General features: G+C 49.2%; 1 protein-coding gene across 10 annotated transcripts in view; it reads left to right on the top strand.

The window, feature by feature from the left end:
* The first annotated feature begins 5,241 nt into the window (after window positions 1-5,241).
* The window catches only part of DAG1 (dystroglycan 1), a 59,036-nt gene continuing 46,817 nt past the window's right edge, over window positions 5,242-17,460 (top strand). For 2 of the 10 annotated variants that reach the window (XM_044754964.2, XM_070492900.1), the window contains exons 1-2: window positions 5,316-5,619; window positions 11,996-12,051. The gene's annotated coding sequence lies outside the window, so the exon portion shown is untranslated. Of the gene's footprint in view, window positions 5,620-11,995; window positions 12,052-17,460 lie in introns of all 10 variants that reach the window. The other 8 variants (XM_044754962.2, XM_014840425.3, XM_070492903.1 and 5 more) reach the window with 8 other exon arrangements.

Genomic DNA, 17,460 nt, shown 5'->3' with positions numbered 1-17,460 from the left:
GCAGGACCCTCCCCCCTACTCCTCTCCTCACCTCCCATGCCCCCTTCTCCCATCCCTCTACTCTCTCCCCACTTCACCTTGGCCTAGCCCATGGACTTCCTTTCCCTAGGGAGTTGGTGCTCGGCCCTCTCTAGTGGGCTCTGCAGGGTCTCTCCTAAACCTTCACCTGCAGCATATACAAGGAGCTGCCCAAGCCCAGGGGAGCCATTCCTCCCACCACAGGGATGTCCCTTCTCCCCTGTCCTTCCTCCTCTGGGGCTTGAAGGAGGGATGCCGCCTCTCTGAATTCCGGGGGAAGGTGGAGGCAGGGAAAGTGAGAAATTTTCTCTCTAAATGCTTGTTCTGACTTGACTTCAGTGGTGCCTGGGCCCTCCCCCCCACAGGACCCCTGTCTCTGTTCCTATCCCTGCCTGCTCTCCCACCTCTCTTTCCCCACATAAAGGGGAAGGAGGGGCTCCAGGGATGGGGCCAAGCTACTGCCCCCTCATTCCACACTCCACAGCATTCCTTCTAGGAGGCCTGAGGGCATCGTTCCCACTCCCCTCCTCCTCGCTCCCACCCTTTAGCTTCCATGCCCCTTGCTCCTGGGAATCCTATACCTCTGGCAAACCCCAGCCTGGTTAAATCCAGCTCTGGGACCTGCCCTCCCACCAGTTGGTCTTTCTCTCCTGTTCACTGTTCCATTCACTGCAGAGGCCATGGTGACCTCCGAGGTTCCTCAGATCTGCCTGCCCTACTTCCTCCTCTGCCTTCACCGAGGCCATTCCCCAGGCTTGTTCCACTCCTGCCCTAGAAAACCCCAGGGCTTCCTCCTTCACCTCCTGTAGGATTTCCCTGGTGAATTGTACCACACAGAGATCCTGGCCCCTCTCAGCGCCCCCGCTCCCGATTATTACATTTTCATTTACTTATTTATTTACTGTCTGTCTTGTTACACTAGAATTTGGGTTCCACAAGAGCAGAGCTTGTTTCTTTTATCCCTCCCTGTGTTCCTAGCATACAATAGACTTAGTAATATCTGTGGATTGACAACACATGAATGGATGTTTCACCCTGGCCCTGACTCAGTCACATAAAGTGATTTTTTGTCACTCACAGAGAGCAGGCAGGTCTGAAGCCCACATGAGGTCACTTGATGATGAGGATGACCAAGAGGCTCAGAGAGGGCAAGTAGCTTATGTAAGGTCACACAGCGAACTTGGCTCTGGGTCCCAGCAGGGGTTTATTCCTCACATGGACACACAGGGAGGCTTGGCTAATAAGCTAACACTCACTCTTTATCCTTTTATTAGCTCCCCTCAAGACAGTTGGAAGGATCCCTCTCATTCCTCTCAAGAATGTTGGGGATTCCCCAGACCACAGGTAGGGTTCCCAGAGGCCGTGCTTGTCTCTGTTAGCATTCAGCCTAGAGCAAAGGCTATCTGTCCACTCAGATCCAACACTTTCCAGTGTTCCAAGGGCATACTCATCAGCTATGATAAGCGTCAGAATCAGTGGTTATTGGGTAGCCCATCAATGTCTCTTGACTAAGAGGCTACTGAGAGGAGCCCAGGCTGATGAGAGGGACTGGCCCAGATCTCAGGCCAGCTCTGAGAAGAGGTGTTTCTGTCCTGGAGGAGCCCCTGGCCAAGCTCTGAGCCAGACATGGACATATAACTGAGAGCAGAGAAGGGAATTTCAATTTGGCTGAACCAGATGAGTATGGACAACTTCCCCCAAGACTCTCGGTTTAGGGGCTAGCTGGTCATTGACCAAAGAGAATTAACAAATAGGCCCCTAAGCTTTGCTTGCTTCCACTGGCTACCAGGCCAGACCAGACCTAATCTGGTGTTTAGTCTAGTGCTCAAGGCCACAAGACTGATGTTTTGGGAACAGTCACTCAAAGTTGGCCTTGGAGGACTGTCTTATCCAGAGCTAGCAGGGAGTGGAATGTGGCTGAGGGAGGGGGCGGTGGACATGTGTGTACACCCAGGCGGAGAGGTGACTTTTATTTGTTCAGCCAACACTTACCCTTGCTGTGGGGTTCCTGTCCCCATAGGACTGTATGTTCCTAGAGGGTCAGGTATGGAAGCTGCCGCCAGGCTGACAGGAGGAAGGCCCTGTGCCAGATATGTATGAAGGGGTCTGGTGGAAGTGCTGGAGTGGAAGGCCTGTAAGGGAAGGAACTGGCTTCCGGGAAGGCTGGTGGTAACCCGTAGACATACCTAGTGGCACTTTCTCTCGGACAAACTTATCAGTGCTTTCTTTCTGCCAGAGCTACCAGACAACTTTCCTTTTGTTAAATCCAGAGACCCTTCCTTGCCCTGAGTTGGCTGGCCCTACTTGCCAGCTCACTGCCTGCAGGCCTGGCGTTTGGGTCAGGAGCTTCCACCCTCAGCCAGTGCTGACCCCTGCCCCTCTCCACTGGGCCTGGGGGAGGATCAGCAGCAGGAGCCTCCCTCCCTCTGGAAGAGTCTGAGGCTAGGTCCTGGCCCTTGGCCCTCAGTTCCTTGGGAACATGCCAGAGTAAAAAAGCCCTGGAATCCTAGGACCAGGGGAGAGTTTGGTCCAGGTAGGTGTCTGCTGGATTTTGTCTAAGCTAGAACCAAGGCCTTAGCTTAAATCATAGCAGCCTCAAGTAAACACTGAGACATTTGCCTTGGGTCTTACACAGGGCTTGGGCCCTTGGGGATGACTGCCAACCAGGAAGTGAGGCAGGCAGCATCCCCTGATTTCTTCCTTCTCAAACAGAAATTGAGCCTCTACTATGTGCAGGCTGTTAGGTGATGGCTGCAAGGTAGGACTAAGCAGATTGGCCTCATGCCTCAAGGGCTCATACTCCGGTGGCTGAGACAAACCTTAAACAGATAATCTTCCTAGAGCCTCTGAGTGGGGTCTAAGTGGAAGAAGCACTGGAGGCTGAAGGGCCAAGAAAGTTGAGGGCTGACTGTCAGGCACGAAAAGTCCCATTTTCAGCCTCTTGATCAGTCCTCTCCAGGCCCACACCATGTGGCCCTTTGGGCAGTTGCTCTTGGCCATGTCCTCCAACTGGCTGTGAGTACCAAGCCTGACCTAGGGTGGCTTAGGCCCTGCTGGGGTTCCAGAATAGCTCCCAAGGGTGAGTCACTGGGGAGCTTGTGCTGAGTCCTAGGGTGGGCTGTGTAGTTCCCCAGGAAGGGAAAGGCTTCCACCCTCAGGACTACAGAGAGTAACAAGGTCTTGACTTACAGACTCCACCCAACCCAGGGGCCCATGAAGACAGCTGTCTACCTCCCTCTTTACTTTTCTATGGGCTTCATGGAGGCTGGCTGGGCTCCAGTGGGGGCTGGTTAGGCCCCAAGAGGCTGATCCAACTCTGGCCAGCCAGGCCTCCTGCCTTCTAGGGTCTGAAGGAAGAAAGGGTTGGGGGAACCTCAACTCAGACAAAAACAAAGAAAGCCAGCAATGAGGCCTAGAGCTCAGAGCTGTTCTGGCAGGAAGGGAAGAAAACAGGTGAGATCTACCAAGGCTGGAGGGCTGGGAGAGGGAGACAGCACCAGGGTCAGCCTGGGGCCATAGCACCTGCAACTAAACCCCAAACCTGGAGAGGCAACTGACTGGAAACGATTTGGTTTCAGGCAAACTCTGCTGGTTGCTCCCTCCTCCCAGCTCTGGGAAGGGCCTATCCCACCTTTTGGCGCCAGCTAGATGAAGTAGAGACCCTCCCTTGGCCAGAGCTCTGGGGTGCTTGGGCATGGGGCACTGGGACTCTGGAGGCCAGAATGAGACCTGGTGTCTCATCTAGCAAGACCAGTGCCAAAAAGGAAGAAGAGGAGCTACTCTAGCATCACTGGATGGTTAGTGAGGACTAAAGAGTGACCAGCAGCTTCTGTGCAGATGGTAGGAGGGAGGTGCCTCATGAGGCTTGTACCCATTGCTGTCTTTTGTTTTGGAAAAATATATATATAACTATACAGTCAGACACTGAAATACCCAGCAGAACGTAGGGCTGCAAAGCAGTGCCTGGTGTGTGTCTGGGTTTGGGGCATGCTCCCAAAGCTGAAGGAGTGAATAAGAGAATATATTTTGTTTAGAAATCCAAATAACTTTCTGCATTCTTAGCCTTTTCAAAGCAGCAGAATTCCAGAATTGAATTTGAGAGGCCATTAATTTTTTAGTTTTAACATCTAAGGGCTGATTCAGGACCTCTTTCCCGGTTTTTGTTCCTTTTCTAGTCCGTGTGAATGAGGTTTGGAGCCTATGCATTTAAGTATAAAGAATCACAAACAGGTATGTGTGTTTGGGAAATGGGACATTCCTTTCTGCTTTGAAATTTGCTTCTCTAGATGATCCTAAGGAGGAGAAACCAGGGGAGACCCAGAGCTGTCTGGATCCAGGGAGGATCCTGGCAGGCAGCGGCCAGTTCTGTGTTCAGAATTTCTTGCTGACAAGAGTGCTGGCCTGGAATTCCAACCTGGCCACAGGCCCAGGAGGGAATGGGCACATTCTGCGCAGGGTTTGGGGAACGAAAGGGAGCAGAGTCCACCACAGGTCCCATCCCCAGGCCCATCCAGTAACTGTTCAGATTCAGTAACTCTCTTTGGGGTTGGGGGCCATAGGTAAGCCCTGGGGAGAGAGAGCACTTTCAGGACTCTTCCCTTGATGGGAGACGGACCTCAGCAGTAACCCCCACCCCTTACTCCCCCACCCTCTGAAAGAATGCGGGCCACAAGGAGTGAGTGACCTGCGCCAGTGGGTCAGAGCTATTTCTGGCGCCCAAGGAGGCATCTGATTCCGGCGTTCAAGGCAGGGGGAGGGGACGAAGGTCCGGCTTGAGGAGCTTCCCGGACGCCTCCGCCTGCTGGGGGCTAGGCCCTTGGGGAGTGGAAGGCTTCCCGCCCTTCTGGCCCTCGCCTCCGTTTTCCCTTCTGCGTGAGGGCCAGGCTACAGGGCCATCATCCTTTGCAATTCAGAGGACGCTTCCTGATTGTTTTCATGGCTTGGAAATACCTCTTGATTTGCATTCGAGGGAAATCAGGACGGCCGAACGCAGTCGATGGGTGGCCAGTAGTGGCCCGACCAGTTCTCGAGCCTGACCACCCCTGGTTGGTTGGACGCGTCTCAAAGACCCAAAGGCCTAGGGCTAGGCGAGGCGCCCCTCCCCCACTCCCACTCCAGAGTGCTCCGGGCGACCCGGGGCGTGTCCGGGGGACGGACCTGGCTGGTTGCGGGGCGGGGCTTCCAGGATGGGGCGTGTTTTTTCGGGCGGGGGCGTGGCGGGCCAATGGGCAGAGAGGCACGGGCGAGGGCGGTGCCTGTGCGCGGGTGCGGCGCGCTGCGGGGCAGCCGACGCAGGCAGAAGCGGGCGTCGCGCCGATTGCTAGTCGGTGCCGCGCGGAGCTGCCGGCGGGATTGGCTGCAGCACTCGCGTGTCAGGCGGTTGCTAGGCTCCCGCCGCGCGCCCCGCCCTCGCGCTCGGCGCCCTCTCACCGCCCGGTACGTGCTCTCGCGGAGGCTGCGGTGCGGCGCTCGCCCTCCTCGGGCTCGGCGGCGGCAGAGGCGGAGGCGGGTTGGCGCCGAGTGCCCGGGGAGCGGCGGTGGCGGGGGCGTCTTGCGGCCAGGAGGAGTGAGCACCTGCCGCGGCCCGCCCGCCAGCGCTCGGTGAGTGCGCCGCCCGTACCCCGCCGCCGAGTCTGGCAGCCCGGGCCCCCATCCCCGTTGCCGTCCAAGCCTTCTGAGGAACACCTGCTGCTGATCGCTGTTTTGCCCGGGGCGGGGGCACGGTCGCGAATGTCCTTGCGGGTGAGGCGGCCGCGCGCCCCTCAGGCGAAGGCTCGCGGCGTTCGGCGGCCGGGCCTGGGTTGCGCGCCGCGGCAGTGGGCCAGGCCTCAGCCCGGCCCGCTCGTGTGCCGCCGGCGTGTGCGGCCTGCGGGCTGCCTCCTAGGCTTCCAAAAAGGGTCTCGCGGCCCATTTGGGCCGAAGCCGGAAGATGGAGCGTTTGAGCCCCCGCAGGAGGTGGGGAACGACGCCGCAGCCTCCGGGTCCTGAGCTGTTCAGAGCCTTGGAGTCACCCCACCCCCCACATGAGCTTCTTTGGAAGCCTACTAGCTTTTCACCTTTTCGCTTGGTGTTTGGAAAACCAGATTCACCTGCGGGTATATTTGGAAAATATCTCCAGAGAAAATACTCTCTCGGCTTAGAATCTTTGTGCCATAAATTCCAAGATAATTTCATACAAAGTCAACTGTTAATTTAAAATGCGTATTTTAATCTCTATGATTTGAGGAGGTCTTGGATTTGTAAACTGACTTCCTTCAGAATTAGTTTTAATAGTGACCGTGAAGTTTTACCTTGCTGGGAGCTAGAGCTTGGGACAGCTCGTTTATAGCCTAGTGTTCTAACTTAAGAGCGTAGCCTGCTGTTTCCCTAAATAAGCGAGTAGAAGTGGTTCCTGGCGTGGAACCCAGTCTCCTTGAAGGGAGGGTGGTGTTTATAGAACAGAAGTCCAGATAGAGTTGGATATGCTACCAGGTGCTTTGGCGTCTGGTGTAGCTGAGATATTGTAACTTTATCAGGTTGTTTTATGCTTAGTGTTCAGAGACATGATAATTTTGGAATGTCTCTGTTTTAAAAAAGAGTTCAACCTCGGAGGCATAAAAGTCAATAGCTTGAATATGGAGAAGTTGAATTGAACTTTGTTTGCCTTGGAGCCAAGGAATAAGAGCTCATGGGCTGCATGCTTAAGGGAGGCTGAGGAGCCATTTCTTGGAGAAATCTGATTTGAGGAAGGAGTTGGATGCATAGTGGGAGCCTGTTCAAAGCCTGTAGGACACTGTGTGAAAGTAAGAATAAGCAGTACTATATAGGCGACAAACACCTGGTTGGAATATGAAAGCTTGTGTTGATATGTGCCCCTGTTGAAAGAATCAGAAGACAAATCTTCACTGTTAAGAAAAATTGATTTGACAAAATGCATTCATTCATTTAACAAATATTTGGCTTCACTTCTTGCCAAATTCTGTGGTAGGTCCAGGGGAGCCATGTAAAACAAGCTGGGTCTGCCCTTAAGGAACTCAGTTTTGGGGACAGTAGAGTTTAGGGAACCTGTGATTGATAGTGTCTGCCCACTAAGTGTGCTCACGTGGTACTTTGGGAGCCTGAGTTGAGAGGGAATTCCTGAGCTGAGGCTTGCAGGGCCAGCAGGAATTAGCTGGGGGACAGTAAGGTCTGGACACAGGGAACCACATGTACAGGAGCACCTAAAATAGCACCTGTGAGTCTTCCAGCTTGACAGGTGGTAGCCCCGGGTTTTTCTTGTGCTTAGGAGTTCAAACTTCATACTCAGGGTGAAGAAGCTTTTAATTAGTGGAGTGGCATGGTCCAGACCTGTGTTTAGAAAGATCTTGCTGGTGGCTACATAGGTAGTAGCATGGGCGAGGGGGTCAGGACCTCTGGCTGTGAGGCCAGCCAGTAGAGGAGAGATGAGGGAGGAGGAGCCAGCTGAGAAGAGAGGCTGAAAAGTTTGAGCAGAGGGAACGCCAAGCTCTGAAGGGTGAGAAACCTGCATTCAGGAATGTGTGGGTTGGGGCCAGTCTGGTGGCACAGCGGTTAAGTGCACACGTTCTGTTTCAGCAGCCCAGGGTTCGCCAGTTTGGATCCTGGGTGCAGACATGGCACCGCTTGGCACACCATGCTGTGGTAGGCATCCCACATATAAAGTAGAGGAAGATGGGCATGGATGTTAGTTCAGGGCCAGTCTTCCTCAGCAAAAAGAGGAGGATTGGCAGCAGCTGTTAGCTCAGGGCTAATCTTCCTCAAAAAAATAAAAAAATAAGAGTCTCCAATAGGGTGACTGAAATGTTTAAAAAAGAAAAAGAGGAATGTGTGGGTCAGAAGACTAAGCATGACCAAAGATTTTAACCGCCTCTTGTGCAAGTTTGCTGGTGTCTGTTAAACACTGAGCATGGTGGGGTTTGTAGGGACCCTGAGGCCGCTTAGACTGGGATTGTTGTTTAGGAAAGGAGAGGCATAGCATTTGATTGTCAAGAACCTTATCACTTGAACTTGGGGCATTGCATTTCCTCTTGGGTAGGGCTGGTGTATTGACCACTGAGAGCAGATGTATGTTCATCCTTGTTGAGGCAGATGAAAGCATATTCAGTTGTTTACCTCATAGTTGTTCCAGCTTTTCCTGCACTCTAGGTCAGTGATGTGATGGGCCTACACCAGCTACAGTTGAGGGCCTTCTGTGTTTCTGCTCTGTGTGCACCATTGCTAGTGTTTATGAGAATCCTTTATCCTGGCTGAGGAAACTGAGTCACAGATGAAGGAATGTTCCCAAGGTCACACAACTGTCATCTTGTGGCAGAGTCAGGATTTGAACCAGAGTCAGGTTGAACATTTAGCTATACCCATCTGCATTTGTGTTGCATCCAACTGGTGGCCTTGGTTGGGTGCTTCTCTGGCAAAGACCAAGCCCAGGTGTCTGGTGGTGAGCAGAATGCCAGGATGATATGAGAGAGGTCATCAGGGATCCCCCACAGATCTCTAAGAACATGCTGTGAGGGACCATTTTCAGAAACCAACGCTTGTCAGAGCCTTCCTGTGGCCTGTGCTGGTTGCTCTGGGCACCATGCTGAAGTAAGCCACAGAGTGTGGGTCCTAGGATGAGGATAGCAGACTTTAGGGGAGGACTGTATTTGTGCTGGATCTTCAAGAAGAGTTAGTGGTTTGACTGGTGAAAGGGTGGTGGCAGGAAGGTCACAACTCTCTGGGAGGAAAAGGGGTGAGCAGAGGCATGAGGTGGGACGGAGAAGACTGGGCGCCTTTTCTGTACTACAAGGTTGGGTTAGAGCCAGAATGCCACATGGAGGAGTTTTACATAGGAACGGGGAACCTTGAAGATCTTGGAGCACAGCTGTGGTGGGATCAGTTCTTGGTTTTAAGAAGTGAGCCCTCAGTGTGAGTGTGGAGGCTGGACTGGACTGGAGGCAAGTTGGTTACTGCTGTGGTCCAGTGGAGAGACAGTGGACCTGAACAAAGGCAGTGGTTTTTAGGGGAATGGAGAGAGAGAAAGAAGGTTCAAGATGAGTCAGAGATGTTAGGGACCTGAATGGTGCTGGTACCATCAGGGGTCTACCTTTGAGTGTAGTGGGCAGGAGGTGACAGTGAAAAGATGAGGAAGTAAGGCTGCATCACCCAGGCACTGGTGAGGACTTGAGAGAGTTGGAATAGAGAGACTCCTAGACTGCAGAAAAGGGGGGAAGGCTTGCTTGAGTTTTTGTGGCAGTCAGGCAGGATGAGGGGCTGTCTTTGGGTGAACAGAAAAGGGTGGAGGAGGAAAAGACCAGCTTTGCCTGAGGACCAAGGAGTGGACAGGGTGGAGCCAAAGGAAGTGTCCCCTGGGGAAAAGGTGGGGCAAAACGTAGACCTGAAGGCTGAGTTGGGCCAGTGGGGAGCCCCTGGAAGCTGTAAGTAGGGTAGTGCCTGTGTCTGGCAGGGAGTGGTAAGAAGTTAGGAGACCAGTTTTGAGTCTTTTGCAGGGGTACAGTTGAAGGAGATAAACCAGAGTGGCAGAGAGTAATAGGAAGGGGTGAACTTAGGAAGGAAAAAAGCATGATTTTTTGACCCACTTGGTAGGGTAGGGGACCACTGTGTTTTATTGTCTACAGTTTGGGAGACTCAGAATCATGGCAGGGGTGATATGACTTTAGGCTGAATTCATTGAAAGAGTTGTCATTGGCTTGCAGACTTGTCCTGCGCAGTGCAAACTAAGGATGGCCCATGATGATGTCAAGAAGGAACCCCTGGGGCTGGCCCCGTAGCCGAATGGTTGTTCTTGCACTCTGCTTTGGCAGCCCAGGGTTTCGCTGGTTTGGATCCTGGGCGCAGACATCGCACTACTCATCAAGCCATGCTGAGGTGGCGTCCCACATGCTACAACTAGAAGGACTCACAACTGAAAATACGCGACTATGTACCGGGGGGCTTGGGGGAGAAAAAGGAAAAATAAATCTTTTTTTCTTTTTTTTGAGGAAGATTAGCCCTAAGCTAACATCTGCTGCCAATCCTCCTCTTTTTGCTGAGGAAGACTGGCCCTGAACTAACATCCATGCCCATCTTCCTCTACTTTCTATGTGGGACGCCTACCACAGCATGGCTTGACAAGTGCCATGTCTGCACCCAGGGTCTGAATCGGCGAACCCTGGGCTGCCAAAGCAGAGCATGCACACTTAACGGCTGCACCTCTGGCCTGGCCCCTAAAATCTTTAAACAAACAAGCAAAAAAGAAGATTGGCAACAGTTGTTAGCTCAGGTGCCAATCTTTAATAAAAAAAAAAGAAGGAGCCCATTTACCTGTGCTTGCCTTTTTGAGTTGGGTTTAATTTTGGTCATAGCCATCTTGATAAGAGGCACACAGCTAGCCTAGTGGAATGGCAAGTGGTGATATACCCATTTTGTGGATAGGCAAGATTTAAGAGTGAGGCCTTGTGAATTTTTTTCTGGCCCATAGGAGAAGTCAGCAATGAGAAGTGTGATTGAATATCCAGGTTGCTGGGTGTGCTGTTTAGATTTGAGCCACTGTAGAGTGTGACTGCTTGGAGGCTGGAGGCTTATCTCTTTTATGACTTCAAAGAAGTGAGAAATGCTGGTCTGAACATCAGGGTGGACCCAGATGGAGACTGGAGAGAGTGTTGAACCTCAGGGGAACTCAAAGTGAGAATAAATTCAGGTAGTGTGTTCTTTGTGTCCTGTGTGTTAGTCAAGGATTTCTCCCTCCTTTTCTGGAGTAAGTTTTCTCTCTCCTCCATGTTAAAGTGTTTCTGTGTCTTTACCAGTGTTACTGTGCTGTTACTTCTTAGGCCCCCGTCTTCCTCTGCTTTTCCCATATGAACACTTCAGGCTTGGAGTAAGGTGATGGCTGTTTTGAACATACAAATGATTAATCTGGTTGTTTCCCGGTAGGTCTTTGTGTGCACATGCCTTTGGGTATTAATTTAAAGCAGTCTTCTTGTGAGTATAACTTGCTTTGCCTTTTGACCATACCTCTTCACTCTGATCATTAGTCAGTAATACTGCTCAAATAGCAATTTCTATAAATAGGATTTTAGAGTAGTTTACAAAATTACACCAGCCAGAGGGCTTAATTTAGCCTTAATGAATAGAGTTTTCTATTTTCCTATTTTTTAGGTTTGATAACTAAGCATTTTCTTAGCCTTGCTCTGGGTCCAGGTAGAAAGATGGATGGGATGCAGTGGTACAATATCATAAACTGAGGTGCTCTGAGTTGGTGAAGCTGTTCTGTGTTCTATGTTGGAATGAAGTAAATCTGAGTGAAACTTTAGCAGTATGTTGGCTTAGTTTATATTTTTATTTTTATTTTTTTGAGGAAGATTAGCTCTGAGCTCACATCTGCCACCTATCCTCCTCTTTTTGCTGAGGAAGACTGGCCCTGAGCTAACATCCATGCCCATCTTCCTCTACTTTATATCTGGGACACCTACCACAGCATGGCTTGACAAGTGGTGCGTAGGTCCGCACCCAGGGTCTGAACTGGTGAACCCTGGGCTGCCAAAGCGGAATGTGCAAACTTAACTGCTGCACCACCAGGCTGGCTCCTATATTTGTATTTTAAAAGCAGGTTTCTAGTGGGAACAATCAGCTGACTATAGAAAAGTCCCTTTTATGACTGAATGTCTTTACTCTACATGTCATGGGGTGCATTTAATAGCATTGAGGTTTTGCTTCTCAATTATACCTTCTTGAGCTAGTTGTTTTTTAAAAATATTGCTCTCTGAATTGTAGACATTGGAATTAATGTTATATCTTTGATACCATTTATAATTTTTTCTTCTGGATTGACTCTACAGAAAATATTGTATTTTCTTTGTCACCCTTTGACAAAGAAGGGTGACTAATTGGTGGTGTGGGCAAAAGGCTAAGTGGCATTCCCCACTTCTTTTGGAGTTGATCATTGTAGTATAATTCTATTTCACTTGTGGACATTCACCAATATTGGTTCTTTCTTTTCCTGCAGGGCCTCTGCTCTCCAGGAAGATAAGGCTTTTAAAGCAACCTAGCACTAGAAGTGAGGTAAGGTAGTTGAAAAGAAATATTTTTGCAAGAAAAAGATGATGAATAAACACGTACTTCGCAAAATGATTAACCATGGCATTTTATTTTATTTTTTTTCTTGGTGTGGAAGATTGGCCCCGAGCTAACATCTGTTGCCAATCATTCTCTTTTCCCTCTGCCTCCCAAAGCCCCCGTACATAGTTGTGTATCCTAGTTGCAGGTCGTTCTGGTTCTTCTATGTGGGATGCCACCACAGCATGGCTTAATGAGTGGTGCATGGGTCCATGCCCAGGATCTGAAATGGTGAACCCCAGACCACTGAAGTGGAGCACGTGAACTTAACCATTAGGCCACAGGGCCAGCCCCCTGATTTTTATTTTTAAGCATTGTGTATGTGTAGTCCCTCTTCTGTGACTTGCATTGGTATGCAATTTTTATAGCCACATAAATGCCCAGACTGAGTGTTCCCTGCCATTGGGAGTATGTGTAGCCACAGATTCATTCCTCCTGAGGCAGTCATGACCCTTGGATACCAAGTATACTTGGTAGAGTAGAGGACCAGTTGAGGGGGGCCTCAGGCACGAGTGAAGCATTTGGAAGAATGTGTCATATTCAGGGAAACAGTGGCCAGTGCCCAGCTGGGTCCCCTGTTTTAGCATTTGCTCTTCATTTTCTACGGATGTTGAATTTTTGTATATGGAGTATGGGAATCCACAAATAAGAAGTACCTCTTGCAGAATTTTTTCTAATAGTTGGTATCTGTGTATTGAAACAGGTTAGTGGAATTGGAAGATGTTCGTTTTTGCAAATGTTATGGTTAGTCCCTGTTTTACCTCTTTCTGTGCTCAGAGTGTTTTCCCTCAGGTGTTCCAGGGGTTGATATGGGGTTATTTAAGAAGATTCCCAGGGCTCTCTATGGCAGAAGTGAACCAGTTCTGCCTTGGTTGTCATGAATGCCTCTCAGTTAACTCAGTTCTCTAGGGCTGGATTGATTCTTTAGCCAGTTTTTGCTAAGAAAAATGATACAGTCAATAATGGAATTCCAAATAGTGTTTCTTTCTTTTTTTTTTTTTTTTTTTGAGGAAGGTTAGCCCTGAGCTAATATCCGCTGCCAATCCCCCTCTTTTTGCTGAGGAAGATTGGCCCTGAGCTAACATCCATTCCCATCTTCCTCCACTTTATATGTGGGATGCCTGCCACAGCATGGCTTGCCAAGTGGTGCCATGTCCGCATCCGGGTTCCGAACCAGTGAACCCTGGGCTGCCGAAGCAGAACGTGTGCACTAGACTGCTGCGCCACTGGGCTGGCCCCTCCCTTCTGAATTTTTAAGGAGAGGTCCCTTTTTGATTCATGCAGCTGGAAAGGAAAATGTCTGCTCATACTTTCTTCTTATGTAGGCCTCTAGTGCCCTGGGCTGCCTCTGCCCTTTTTCTCTGTGTGAGGGAGTGAAGGAATGTCCTGACCTCCTCTCTGTCCTCCTGCCCTGAGCTTCTAGGGAGAATGGGGCCCATTGTGGGCTCTGCAGGCACAGCCCTCTGCTTCAGTGTCAGGCCTGACATGGCCTCTCTGTCCGGTCTGCTGTGGTTACATGTGCTGAGGAGCCGGGAGCCTAGCAATCAGTCATTTCCTCACATGTTACCCTGCTGTTCTGGAGTGTTCTGAGGGATGGTGCTTTGTTTATCCCTGAGTCTGCCCTCTGATTTGTCGTGTCTTGATAAATATTCTTGTGGACACCTTTGCAGGCCTGAACTCACTGTTGGAGCAGATCTGAGGCCATATTTGGAGAGGCAGGCCTGCTGTTCCCAAGGGTGGGTGAGTGCCTGGTCACAGGAGGCTGGTCACTCCCTCCAGGCCTTTCTTATGTTCCGAATCCACTGGGAAGCAAAGGATTAATCTCTTTCGTAATGAAATTGGACTTCAAATTCTTTTTTTTAACTTATTTTGGCTGTCACTTGTATCTGAATAAAGCTGGAAAAAGCCTTATTTTGGTCTTAATCAACTGTGGAACTCATTGAAGATGTGAAGTGCCAGAATATGATTCTCCAAGTAGGGGAAACCAGAGGGACTCAGCTTTTTAAAACACACATTTGTTCTGGATATGAATGTTCTCCCCTGATGTCAAACTGCGTTACCCATCAGTTAGTTCTTCTCCTGACCCCAGGCCAGTGTGTTGCTGGAGAAAAGTTTATGAGATACTTAGGGTTTGGTGAATAGTCTGATAGAGGCCACTGACTGCTGCTTTTTCAGGGGTGTTGGCTTCAGACAGGGAGCCAGATGTGTGATCAGCTATCGTGTGATCAGCTTTAGCAGGTTCTGTGAAGAGTAGATGAGCGAGCTGGTGGTGGTAGGGGGGATGGAGAAGGCCTGATCAAGCCCTCCTGGAGTTGGTGAAGGGCTTTTCTTCATGAGGTCCATATGATTGCAGGGGTGGCTGCTGAGAAATTTGATTCTCTAAAACCCAGATAGGTTTATTTTGGAATGGTCCTGAAAATTGTTCTTCATCTTCTGAGTAAAGAAATTCCATTCTTTTCATGATGCTTCAAAATGTATGATTTCTTTGTCTTCTGTGAAAGTGTCTTGAAAGGAGCAGCTGGCATTGGCACTGCCCTGGATGTTTGCCTTCCTCCTACCTTTTTTTTTCTTTTATTACAGGAAAAAAATCTAGCCTATTTTATCCTTCTGCCTGAGCAGAGTGATACGTTTCTTTCTCAGTTTTAAGACTGGGAGTAGTGTTTTGTTTTTATCAAATAAAGGAATAAAATCTACTTGCCTTGCTGAGATCACATGCTGAGATTTAGGTTTTGAGTGATAGGTTCAGGGGTGTTTTTTACTTATGCACATAATAGATTATATTATATGTACCAAATATCTTATTTAAAAAAACCCAGAATCTAGACATGAGCCCATTGGTACTTCCCAGAAAGCAGCTCTGGCTTGACTGCTTGCTCACCTGTGGAGCTTTGAGTGCTATAGTGTCTTATTGGGGCAGGTGGTCCTTGGAGGCACTGGCCTCCTTCAAGTTGAGTAAGGGACTAAAATAGTTTGAGGACCAAGGTCTCTGTTAACTAGACAACAATGTTTAGGGGGTGTGTGTGTGTATATGAGTGAGTGTGAGTGTGAGGAAGATTGGCTCCGAGCTAACATCTGTTGCCAGTCTTCCTCTTTTTTTTGCTTGAGGAAGATTGCCACTGAGCTATCATCTCTACCAATCTTTCTCTATTTTGTATGTGGGACACTGCCACAGCATGGCTTGATGAACCATGTGTAGGTCTGCACCTGGGATCCAAATCTGCAATCCCTGGGCTAAAGTAGAGTGCATGACCTTAACCACTGAGGAGTTTCTTCGGGGCGCTGGCCCGTGGCAAAGTAGTTAAGTTCATGTGCTCCGCTTCGGCGGCCCAGGGTTTCGCTGGTTCAGATCCTGGGCACAGATATCGCACCACTGATCAGGCCATGCTGAGGTGGTGTCCCACATAGCAGAACCAGAAGGTCCTACAACTAGAATGTACCACTATATACTGGGGGGACTTTGGGGAGAAGAAAAATAAAAGAAAGGAAGATTGGCAACAGATGTTAGCTCAGCTGCCAATCTTAAAAAAAAAAAAAAAGTGTTTCTTTGGAAATTCTTTGATGTGCCCAGGTTTGTTTTCTTGAATCGCACCAGTGAAGTAGAAGGAGCGTAGACTGACAAAGTTGCCATGTGAGTTGAGTGACTGAGAGTGCTTTGTTTTCTTTTTTTGTCTAGTGTTTATTTTTCTTTGAGTTATAAGAGCAATGTATGCCTAGTGTGAAAAGCCCTTGGGTTTTCAAAGGGCTACATGTATACTTACTTTTTCCTGTATGAGTATGTGATGGTTAACTTATAAAACTTTGACTTTTCAACCAACAGATGCATTTTAAGAGACCTGGAGTGAGTGGGCGCTCCTGATTGAATGTTGGACAGCCCCAGATTCTGTACCTGGAATGTGTAATTTAGTTGAGCCGTAGAGTTGGAACTCTTTAGAAGAAGGATTTTAAGATTTTTTTTTCCTGTTAATAGGATGAGCTTAGTATGGAATGTCTGAACCTTACTCTGTAAAATCAGCATCCTCCCTGGATATCTGAACTGTTTTGGGCTTCCTTGACTCCTTGAGGGACAAGTTGAGTGCAGAGTTCCAGAATGTGAGGAGGATGAGGGTACAGGCCCAAGTTCTGAGTGGGGAGTAATTGTCCTAAAGACAAAAATTGGGTAGAGCTTCCAGGTGATGAAGGCACTGTATTTTATGATTCTGTGTTTGGGGAGAGCTGCCTCCGGGTTCCCAGTGGAGAAGGCTCCAGGTGATTTCCAGATAGTGGAGGCATTTGGTCTCTGACCTTTGTGTTAGAGTAGGGTGAGAGTAGAGCTGTTGGCTGTTCTCAGATAAGAAAATGACATGATACCACCAGAGGGAAGCTGAAAATAAAGCTCTAAATACTCACTCTAAATCCTCTGATAAGCTAGAGGGGAAGCAGAGCCCACAGGGCTGTTCCCAGCCCAAGGGTGGTCCCCAGGCAGTGCAGAACAGGCAGTCCAGAGGAGGCAACTGTTCAGGAGCTGAATCTCAGTAGAACAGAAGAAACCCCACTGTGGAAGCAAGTCCATTTCTATTGCAGGCACTCTTGTCATTGTGGGGGGGTTATTGACCTTGGCAGTTTTATTTCAGATTTGGATCTGGGATGCAGAAAGCAAGACTCCCAGTGGTGTACATAGTGATGTTCATGTTTCTTAGCTAGCCTCCTCATGTAGAGTGTCTGAAGCACAGAAACATTATAATCATAAGAGATTATGGGTGACTGGATTAAGATTATTTATATTTTGTATGTTTATATTTAAAATGTTTACTCTGTGTGAGATCCTTTTCTAAGTGCTTTACATGCGTTAGCTCATTTAATCTATGTTTTTAATTGGAAAAAGTTAAACAAAGGAATTTGATCTAGTAAGTGTTTAAGATTAAATACTGACTATTAAGCAGCCTTACAGGACAGGTTAGTATATGGACTATGAAGGACCTATCAACTGGCACTCAGTGGGCAGGCCCTGTCAGTGCTATGTTTCAGTTATTCATTCATTCATTCAGCAGATGTTTTTGAGTCACTCTCATGTCCTGGGCACTGTGCTAGGCCCCAGAGAGGGATCTGGTTATAGATGAGACAGATATGGGCCCTACCTCTGCCCCGACCACGCAAAAGAGGGAGGAGAAGTGAAGATTATTTCCCCTCAGTAGGTATTTTTCTGAAGAAAGTGTCGTTTGGAGAGGCTGAAGGTCCTGCCTCTGGCAAGTGATCGTGGGCAGTTGGTGTGCCTCTGATTCATCATAAGAGGGAGTGGGGAGCTAGGCCCATCTCAGAGGGTGATGTGAGCGATCAGGGAGAGGACCTTGGAGAGCCTGGTAGGCAGTTCTACATTAT

Source organism: Equus asinus, chromosome 21, assembly GCF_041296235.1.
Source record: "Equus asinus isolate D_3611 breed Donkey chromosome 21, EquAss-T2T_v2, whole genome shotgun sequence".
Taxonomy (NCBI): domain Eukaryota; kingdom Metazoa; phylum Chordata; class Mammalia; order Perissodactyla; family Equidae; genus Equus; species Equus asinus.
Note: the sequence above shows the minus strand (reverse complement) of the source record. Positions and strands in the feature narration are given on the sequence as shown.